The sequence below is a fragment of the Pelodiscus sinensis genome, chromosome 14, assembly GCF_052426305.1.
Source record: "Pelodiscus sinensis isolate ZL-2025 chromosome 14, ASM5242630v1, whole genome shotgun sequence".
Lineage (NCBI taxonomy): Eukaryota > Metazoa > Chordata > Testudines > Trionychidae > Pelodiscus > Pelodiscus sinensis.
Genome location: NC_143065.1, coordinates 42,282,224 through 42,291,976, shown reverse-complemented (window position 1 = coordinate 42,291,976; position 9,753 = coordinate 42,282,224). Strand labels below are relative to the sequence as shown.

The 9,753-nt window shown below is 45.1% G+C and overlaps 1 long non-coding RNA gene across 1 annotated transcript; it reads left to right on the top strand.

Moving 5' to 3' along the window:
* Positions 1 to 1,351: 1,351 nt before the first annotated feature.
* LOC142818287 (uncharacterized) lies at positions 1,352 to 8,127 on the top strand. Its single transcript, XR_016350678.1, has 3 exons — positions 1,352 to 1,443; positions 2,915 to 3,150; positions 4,583 to 8,127. It is a non-coding gene; the product is annotated as an uncharacterized LOC142818287 (long non-coding RNA).
* The last annotated feature ends 1,626 nt before the right edge of the window (positions 8,128 to 9,753 follow it).

The following is a 9,753-nucleotide window of genomic DNA, read 5'->3' as shown; positions in this document are numbered from 1 at the left end:
CTCTGCTAATCAGCTGGGTGGCATTTGGATTTCTCCTGGTGGCTTGCACAAGCGCTCAGCTTACTGGAACACTGATGCAAATATTAAGATACCTCAATGCTCAGGAGTGAACTGCAAGCTTGACAGCACTTTGCACTTATCTACAAATATTAGCTCCTGCCATAAGTATTATCCTCATTTTGCAATGGAGAACTAGGATGCACATTACATGATTTGTTAAGGTCACAGAAAAAGTCAATTTCAGAGCCACACGCAAAATTCATGAGATCCCAGAGCCGTGGTTAGACCTCTAGCTAGGGTTGCCAGCGGTCCGGTATTGAACCGGACAGCCCAGTATTTGGACTTTGTGTCCGGTAAAGAAATTGACATTTATGTGTCCGGTATTTTCTAAGGAAGGACGTTTCTCTACTTTCCCCGGGCCCAGCTCAGGCGCCCAAGGGAAGCCTGCTCAGGACACGTGGCAATTAAAGGGGACGCGACTGTAACCGCATTTCGGCCTGACCCAAATCCCCACCCCCCAAGTCTCTCTGGTTACTCCCCACCACCGTTTTTTTTTGTTCGACAAATTTTTGTCCAATATTTTTTTTTTAAACCATCTGGTAATCCTGCCTCTAGCTACTCAGAATTCATGCATTTTTATAGGTCAGAACTTGATGGATTCCAATGCCTTTAAAAATTGTCTTTGCCGAACCAATCCACGGTGATTCACAGATCTATCCCTTTACATGCAGCCAACTCCTTTCATTGTAATACCAGCATTGCAAGGTGGTGCCCAAATTCAGCTGTCACACACGTGCAATTACTAGGGCATTGAAACATAAAAACCTGACATAGGGTTGGCAAGTAATACAAAATGCTTCTCCAAGAGCATATACGGTATAGCTCAAAGAACAATGGAGCCTTCACGATAATAACTGAGGCCTGCTCTCGTTGCAAGCAGAGGTATGCAATACAGGAGTCCCCGTTTCACTAAATGTGCCATCCATTTCATTATTTTTTTTTTCAACAAGACCACATTGTTTGGCGCTACAAAACGGGGCAGGAAAAACAGAGAACTCAATTGTACTTTTCATAATGGGGATATAATTTATAATAATGTTGGTTATTAAAGGATTTTTAGTCATTAATTGTGGTGTGCTATTTCCCTGCATTTTTGGCCTCTCAGAAGGGCAAACGCGCTTGTGAGATACTCTTCAGTTTATCACACAGGTCTCCAAATAAAAGCTGGATAAAGTGTTAGAAGGCAGTGCAAGTTTGCCAGTTGCCTAAAATTGATCCTTTTTTTATTCCACCCACAGGTACTGTGCAAGGTCAAACTCTAAGCCGTAGAAGAGACAGAGGAATGAGTCAGCCAGAGAGAGCCAGGGTGCATCTGGATTACGGGAGGGAAAGAGGAGGCAGAGACTTGCAGTGGCCAGCACACCAGTGTAAGGAAAAACTGAGGTCAATGCCTGCATGGAGGGATCATTTTATTTTATTCTTTTGATCTTCTTGCTATCTATTTTAGAAATGTCCACCTGTCTGTCTGTCCATCTGTGAGCCTGCCTGTTCAAGAACTCCTCCTAATCGGTAAGAGCCAGGAGCACCAAATTTGGGATGCAGCTCCCTTTTATCCTAACTTAGAGCAAAGGCAGGTTTGGTTGTGCCAGGACAATGGGATGTGCTTGGAATGTGATTGTTTCTCATAAAATGGAAAGGGAGGGATCTGGCAGAAGGGACAGTTATACTGCAGAATGACCACAGGGGGGCAGCAAGAGGCCAGAAATAGGGACCGGGACAGCTATAACCCCATTGGGGCAACAGAGGAGAAAGGGACAGCTATCTACTGTATACTTCAGAGAGTTTGCCTGTTTGTGTGTCTGTCTGTGTGTTTGTCTGTCCTCCCAGCTGGGGAGCATGCACCTCTCACCTGACTGTGCCCGCTGAGCTGTAGTTGCCATGGAGAGGGGCTTTTCACCTGGCCTCAAGCTGCTGTGGTGAGAGAGAGCTGGGGTTGTTTTCTCTCCCCAGGGCAGCCTGCATCCTGAACCCTCCTCTCAACCCCACCCCAGAGCAATGATGTAAATGAAGAAAAACAAAACTCAGTTTCGTTAATGACCCGAACAATGCTGGGTAAATCTTCTTGTAAGAAAAAGAACCTAGTAATTGTCTAGATTTTATAACTTCAGTATTTTTTAAAAGGCTTTGAACCGAATTAAGAAGGGATAAGAAGTGATTTGAAAAATAGTCGGAAAGATTAACATTTACATTTTAAAAACCTTTGTATTTTGATGTGATATTATTTGTATTGAGGTAGTTCCTGGAGGACTGCATTGAGATCAAGCCCCATTGGACTGAGTGTTGTACTTCCATGTGGCAAGGAACAGTCCCTACCTCAGAGTTTACAACCTCAAGGGACAGAACAGACAAAGGCTAGGAGACAAGAATTATTATCACCCTTTGACAAACAAGGAATTGAATCACAGCCAGAGCCAGTGACTTGTTGAGCTGGCTGGGAAAATTTCAACAGAATCCCATTCCTTCAGAACGTGTGTTTCCTTCGAAATCAAGAAGTCTTGCGAAACCGGGTAGCTTTTGCCAGATTTTTGTCTAGGAAGAGAGCCGGGGGGAGGGAGGAGTGGGGAGGAGGAGGAGTAGGGAGGGAGGGAGTTCTGACACTGCTGAAACATCCAGTTTTGACATTTTTTGAATGGAACATTTTGATTTTTCATTTTGAAATTACTTCGTTTTGGAACTTTTTAGCTTTTGTGCTATGTTGTATTAACAAAACGTAAAAAAAGTCAGAATAGAAAGCAAATGTTTTAGTCATCCCATGGCCTGGCCTTTTGTCCTGTGAGGAATTTCAAAATGTGGAGGTTCTTTGGGCATTCCAGTTTGGAACCAAACCAAATTTAGAAATCTTGAAATTCTTCAGGAAACCGAACTTCCATCTTCTGCACCATGCCAGTGACTTGCAGAAGGTTCCCCAGGAAGACCAAATCAGAAGCAAAAATTGAACCGAGGTATCCTGAGTCCAAATCCAGTGCCTTAACCACCCGACTATTTGACTTCTGCAGCACTTAACAATAGATGACTATAGAAGGTATGCATTATAGGCGTGCATGCCTGAAGGAATGAAGGAATACAGATCTCCTACTAATACAGAATAGGGTAAGGACCTTCTGATGTATTTATTAGCTTCAAACTTTTATACGTAGGTGAAGCTAGTTGAAGAATGATGGTTTCTAGATGTCTAAGGCTCATTATTTATACAAGCTGGGCTGCTTGAACATGTACTACTCACTATTAAAAACAGAAAATTGAACAGAAAAGAAAAGAAAAGAAAAGAAAAGAAAAGAAAAGAAAAGAAAAGAAAAGAAAAGAAAAGAACATACTCTTAGTTGGCATGGTGTGATCCACCCTTGTTACCCGTTCCCAGCCTCTGACAAACACAGACTAGGAACACCATTTCTATCCATCCTGACTAATAAGCATTGATGGACTGAACCTCCATGGTACGTCTACACAGCAGCGTTATATCAGAATAACTGACGTTATTCTGAAATAACAAAGTGCATGTCTTCATAGCAAGCCATTATTTAGAAATAATATGGAGATGGAGGACTTCTTACTCTGACTCCTATAACCCTCATTTCACAAAGGCTGTGTCTAGACTGGCAAGTTTTTCCGGAAAATCAGCTGCTTTTCGGGAAAAACCTGCCAGCTGTCTACACTGGCCGCTTGAATTTCCGCAAAAGCACTGACTTCCTACTGTAAGAAATCAGTGCTTTTTGCGGAAATACTATGCTGCTCCTGTTCGGGCAAAAGTCCCTTTTGCGCAAAACTTTTGCGCAAAAGGGCCAGTGTAGACAGCTCAGATTTGTTTTGCGCAAAAAAGCCCCGATCGCGAAAACGGCGATCGGGGCTTTTTTGCGCAAAAGCGCATCTAGATTGGCACAGACGCTTTTCCGCAAAAAGTGCTTTTGCGGAAAAGCGTATGTGCCAATTTAGACGCTCTTTTCCGAAAATGCTTTTAACGGAAAACTTTTCCGTTAAAAGCATTTCCGGAAAATCCTGCCAGTCTAGACGTAGCCAAAGAGTAAGGGAAGTTGAAGGAAAAGTGCTCTTCCTTCGACTTCCTGCTGTGTAGACAGTGCCAAAAGCCAAATTTAGCTATTTCAACTTCAGCTACACCATTGATGTAGCTGAAGTTGCGTATCTTAATTCGACTTTTGCCCTGCTGTGTAGATGTGCCCCATGAATTTATTTAGTTCTTTTTTGAACCCTGTTAAAGTCTTGGTCTTCACAACATCCTCTGGCAAGTAGTTCCACAGATTGATTATGTGAAGAAATACTTCCTTTTGTTTGCCTTATACCTGCTACCTATTCATTTCATTTGATGACCCCCTTCTTATGTTATGGGAACAAGTAAATAACTTTCCTTTATTCACTTTCTCCAAAGTGAAACCAGTCATCATTTTATAGACCTCTGTCATATCCCTACTCAGTCTCCTCTTTTCTAAGCTAAAAGTCCCAATCTTTTAAATCTCTCTTCATCTGACAACTGTTCCAAATGCCTAATTAGTTTTCTTTCCCTTTTCAGAACTTTTTCCTATGCTAAGATATATATTTTTGAGAGGAGGCGGCCACAGCTGTACACAGTATTCAAGATGTGGGCGTACCAAAGATTTATACAGCGCCAATAAGATATTCTCTGTCTTATTCTCTATGGGCATGGTAAGGCCAGAAGACATTGCTTTGGGAAACCAGAGCCTAGGAAACTTCATTGGAAGCCTGAAAGATTCCAAGTTCTGTTTTTTGGTTCAGCTGGTGTGTTTGCATGACATCACTCAAGTTATATATTCATGTCTGTATCCACTGTCATAATGCTTTGGTCTTACTGAACAGTTCCTGCAGCTAAAGCTGTGAGGTTTCCAATGACTTCATTGGGAATTTTGCTACAAGGATTGACAGATTTGGCTTAAAATTTGCATAGAAAATGAATGTAAAGTGGTCTGATCCTGCAGATAATGATGGGAAGGTTAGAAGGCGGGCAAAAGGAGTGTTACCGTTACTGTCCCATCAAGTGGAGGCTATAACCTGGGAGGTATCTTTGCTTGTTCTGGTTTTCCCTTCCAGTGAAGTGTTTTCTGAGGGGGTCTGGTCTCCGAACACAATGACATAAACTCATGGTCACAGCATTCCGATGACCCTACCCAGTTCAGTTCTGAGGCTGCCAAGTTCAAAAGCTATTGCTTCCCGGAGTATTAGTTCAGCCTCCCCACAGTGGAGGGGAGCCCTCCTCTTGGGTCAGGCTTGGGCAGATGTCAGTGGCTTGCTCACTGGCCTAACATAGGGCGCAAAGAGGCGCTAAGAGGAGAGCAAGTGTTTTCTCTGCAGATCCAGGGCATTTGTCAGTGCTGGGTAGGAGGCCTCACCCATGGTCTCCTCTGTTACCCTGGTGCCCAGGCCAGCAGGAAAACAAGCTACTGAGTATGGAGTAGAGTTAATGGAAACTCGACAAGACAAACTTTGAGGAGTTTCCTAGCCTTTCCGAGCCCATCCTCCGAGTGGGTGGGGAGTAGGGATGTGAATGGGTAACCGGTTAACTGGTATCCAGGCAACAGCCCTCCACCAAGGCCCACAATCTGAGGTTTAACCGGTTAACTGATTAATCAGGATTTTACATCCCTAAGGGGAGCGAGGCTAACCCATAGTTTCCAGGGCATTTCAACGTGCCCAGTCTTTTAGGCGCTACAGCCACAGAGCCTGGCAGCAATGGACATGTTGCAACCCCATCGGCAGCAGGGAAAGATGCTTTGCCTTAATAGACGTCCTGCTATCTTCCTTTCTGCAGCTTTGTGGCTATCATGCCTACTCCTCTGCGTTGGCTTTCTCCATTCTCTCCCCAATTTTCTTTCTTTCTTTCTTTCTTTCTTTCTTTCTTTCTTTCTTTCTTTCTTTCTTTCTTTCTTTCTTTCTTTCTTTCTTTCTTTCTTTCTTTCTTTCTTTCTTTCTTTCCCACAGGAAAAACATTTCTTAGTGCTGCAAAATCTTCAGTCCCTATTCAAAACATAGCTGTGGGCAGAATAAGAAAAACAACAGAGACTCCAATCTGCAGCCAGCACTTAGCTAAGAATGTGGTTATTGTCTGTCCTGCTGTCCCCTCAAATGTCTTTGACTTGAAAGCTCTTATAGGACAGTCAAATACTCTTCTTAACTCCCGGGTCTCATCGTGTAATTTCATTTTTCAGCAAGAGATGAACAATCACACATCATGAGTGGCTACCTTAAAGCACTCTCCATCCTCCTCCCTTGAAATACTAGACAATTGGAAATACTAGACTATACTATTTGAAACCCTTACTAGACAAGTTTGATTAGTATGTACGCTTCTTTGGGATTGTCCAAAAGGAGAGATTGTAACCCACATGGATAACTCAGGCTGGTTTTAAAGAGGCCAAATTTGCAGCTTGGCTCACGTTATTTTCTGCTAGCATCAAATGGGACCTCAATGCCCAGAGGCAGAAATAACTGCAGTCCTCAAAAATCAGTTTCTGCTTCAGGCCCTTCTGTAAATGAAATCCATGGGAAAGCCAGAGCATAGCAAAATACCACAGCAGACAGTGAGTGTAACAAATGCTGCAGAACTCGTAGAATTTTTAAGAGCCTGCATCAAACGTTCCTGTGTGTTACTCTGAAACTCCTCTGATGCGCTCCAGATGATATATGAAGTTGGGTGGTTCTTAGCGCTTCTGTCAGTTGCAAGGGGCACTTGGAAATGTGGAAACGTGCCTACAGGGGTAGCCCCGTTGGGAGTTCCTGGAGGTGTAGAAAATGAAAAACAACATTGCAGCTGCTCAGTGCACACCCCTCAGCGCAGACACGGCGAGGAAGCATCGTAAGAACAAGAGAAATCAAACCTAAGTGGAGCTTTTCTATGCCCTGAGAAGAGGGAAGAACTGGAGCTCCCAGAGTTCACTTGGGACTCTGTTCCACCATTCCCTTGGTCCGGGCCTTATTGATGCTCTGGAGAAGGTGCACAGATGGTGATGGGCAGCAATACAGAACTCTAAAATAGGACTTGTCAGAATCACAGGGAAGTCAGTCCTGCCTGCTTTTAGGCTGCACCGCGTCACACGGAGCTGAGTTTTGCACACCAGGCAGTTCTGATGGGAGATGAGCAAACAGGGCAGGGATAGTCTGATCTGAACCAAACCAACCTTTTTTGAAGGTTTCACAAATCGCTTTCTCTCACTTCCTCGGGAGCTACCTCCAAACACTGAGCTACCGGAAGGGGAGGTGCCAATATGCCCCAGGCCCATGCCCACAAGATGCCCTTCTGAATTTTGCAGAATCAAACTTCAGTTAAGCATCCAAAGCTCCACCCCTGTCATTACCCAGCCCTCTCCCAACTGAACCGTCCGACCCTTGCGGTCTAGCGAGGCCCCTTCATTAGAGGGTCTTTAAAACACTGATTCTCACAACATCCCAGTCAGGTAGGGAACTACTATCACTCCAACCTCCCAGGGCATCCCCAGCTAGGTTTTGTGTTTCTACGGGTGGTGCACACTCACACATGCATCAGTGAACAGAACATTTATTCCGCACATGAATGGAAAAGATTAGAAGGAACGTTGGTCCAGCCCTCATTTCACAAAGGCATGAGTACCAGGTCGGGTTAGGGCTCTGTGTTTTGTGGCATAAAAACAGAAGCGCTGCTCAGGAAATACACTGCTAGCCGTGAGAGCAACACGCTGTGACATTGGCAATTATTTTCTGTGCTTACAAACTAAGTAGGCAGGACAACGGGCAGGAGGGGCTGCCTGAATTCTGTGCCGGTGCTTTACCCACTAGGACATACTGCCTCCCACACATGGCCGGGGCTGAGCAGGCAATACACTTGGGGTTGATATGGCGGGGCATTATCCTTGTGCCTCACACATGGCAATGGAATGAACATGACAATGGCATTTGCTGTGGGCCTGATAGCAGAGTTCACCCGAAGGAGGCAGCATGCGAGAAGGACAGCGATATGGTGCAGGAAATTCATGGTTAGCCAGAGCAGCGTGGCGCTAGATCAGGTCCTTTGCCTGTACTCATGCAGAGGGGTGAGCTGCACTTGTTCTCCATACAACAACTCTCCAAGGGTATGTCTAAACTACATAGCTCCGTCGACGGAGCCATGTAGATTTGTTGTTTTGGCAAAGGCAAATGAAGCCGTGATTTAAATGATCGCGGCTTCATTTACATTTACATGGCTGCCGCGCTGAGCCGACAAACAGCTGATCAGCTGTTTGTCCTCTCAGCGCGCTAGTCTGTACACTCCCCTGCCGACATCAAAGCCCTTTGTCGGCAGCCCCGGTAAACCTCATCCCACGAGGAATAATGGGGCTGCCGACAAAGGGCTTTGATGTCGGCAGGGGAGCATCCAGACTAGCGCGCTGAGCCGATAAACAGCTGATCAGCTGTTTGTCAGCTCAGCGCGGCAGCCATGTAAATGTAAATGAAGCTGCGATCATTTAAATCACGGCTTCATTTGCCTTTGCCTATAATCCTAATCTACATGGCTCCATCGACGGAGCCATGTAGTCTAGACACAGCCCAATATCACAGCCAATGCTGAGGAAACAGTAATTTGGGTGGGAAAACGGGTGGAGCAGTTTACTGGCCCCACTGCGCAGAGGCAGAAGCGTAACGCCGACAGGCAGAACCGAACCTGCGAAGCTCAGTGCATGAGCCTCTACAGCTTGAGCTAAATGCCAGCTGGCTCTCAGTTAAGACTGTAGAGCAAATTCATTCTCTCTCTCTGTGAGTGGTCTCCGTGCCCCTCCACGGGACAGAACCCCACACCCCGTAGGTGTGTGGGTTACACAAGCAGGAACGCTCAGTCCCAATTCAATCCCTGTTTTGCTCCGGGGACAGCACCTTGCTTTGCTGCCCTTCCCACAAAGAGGATGCTGCTCCAGTCTGCAGTTTACCCATGAGCCGCACTGTCCCACAGCGTCCGCATCTCGAGCTCCAGTTCTGCCACTCTTTGACATTTCCAACGTTAGAGAGACAAGAGGGTTTAGCAATTCAGATTCCACTGGCTCTGTTATGACTACAGGAGTCAGATGATATCACAGAAAACAGACACTTCATTCAAATAGGAAGGGGATTACAGCAACCACTGTCCGCATGGGGATACATTCTGCAAAAGCCACCACCCATAACAAACACGTCATATTTTGTCCTTTTTATCAGCATTTATTCAGCAGCCTGTGGCGACAGTCTGCCTTTCTGGAGTCTTTTCCAGGCAGATAACACCCAGTGCTGAAACTGCCCTTAATTTTTTTGGCACCATTGTTGTGGATCGTCATTTTCAATCTGAAAGTGTTCCGCAGTAACAAAAACACGCTGGCTTTGTATGTGCCGCAAACCCGACCTAGAAACAGACTGAGCAACATGCCAGACCCAAATAAAAAAAAACCCATTTTTAATTACAGAAAATTGATCCTAATTAACAAAATTCGCTCGCCCTCCACTGCGACTGCCCGAGGTCGAGGTGCACCCATGCAGCCACTATAGACCTAGGAGCTGAAAATGATGTGTGATGTGTTCCCCAAAACATCAAAGCAGACCTGAGAAAAGTCAAATATAAATGGCATTTTGTCCTTTTATGCAATAGTTTGCTCTTCTATTTATGTTGGTATTTTCTGGGAATCACCGGTTAAAGCCAACTAGGGCAGGCTTGTAAAAAAAGATAATTTTTCTCCCTTGAAACACACAAAG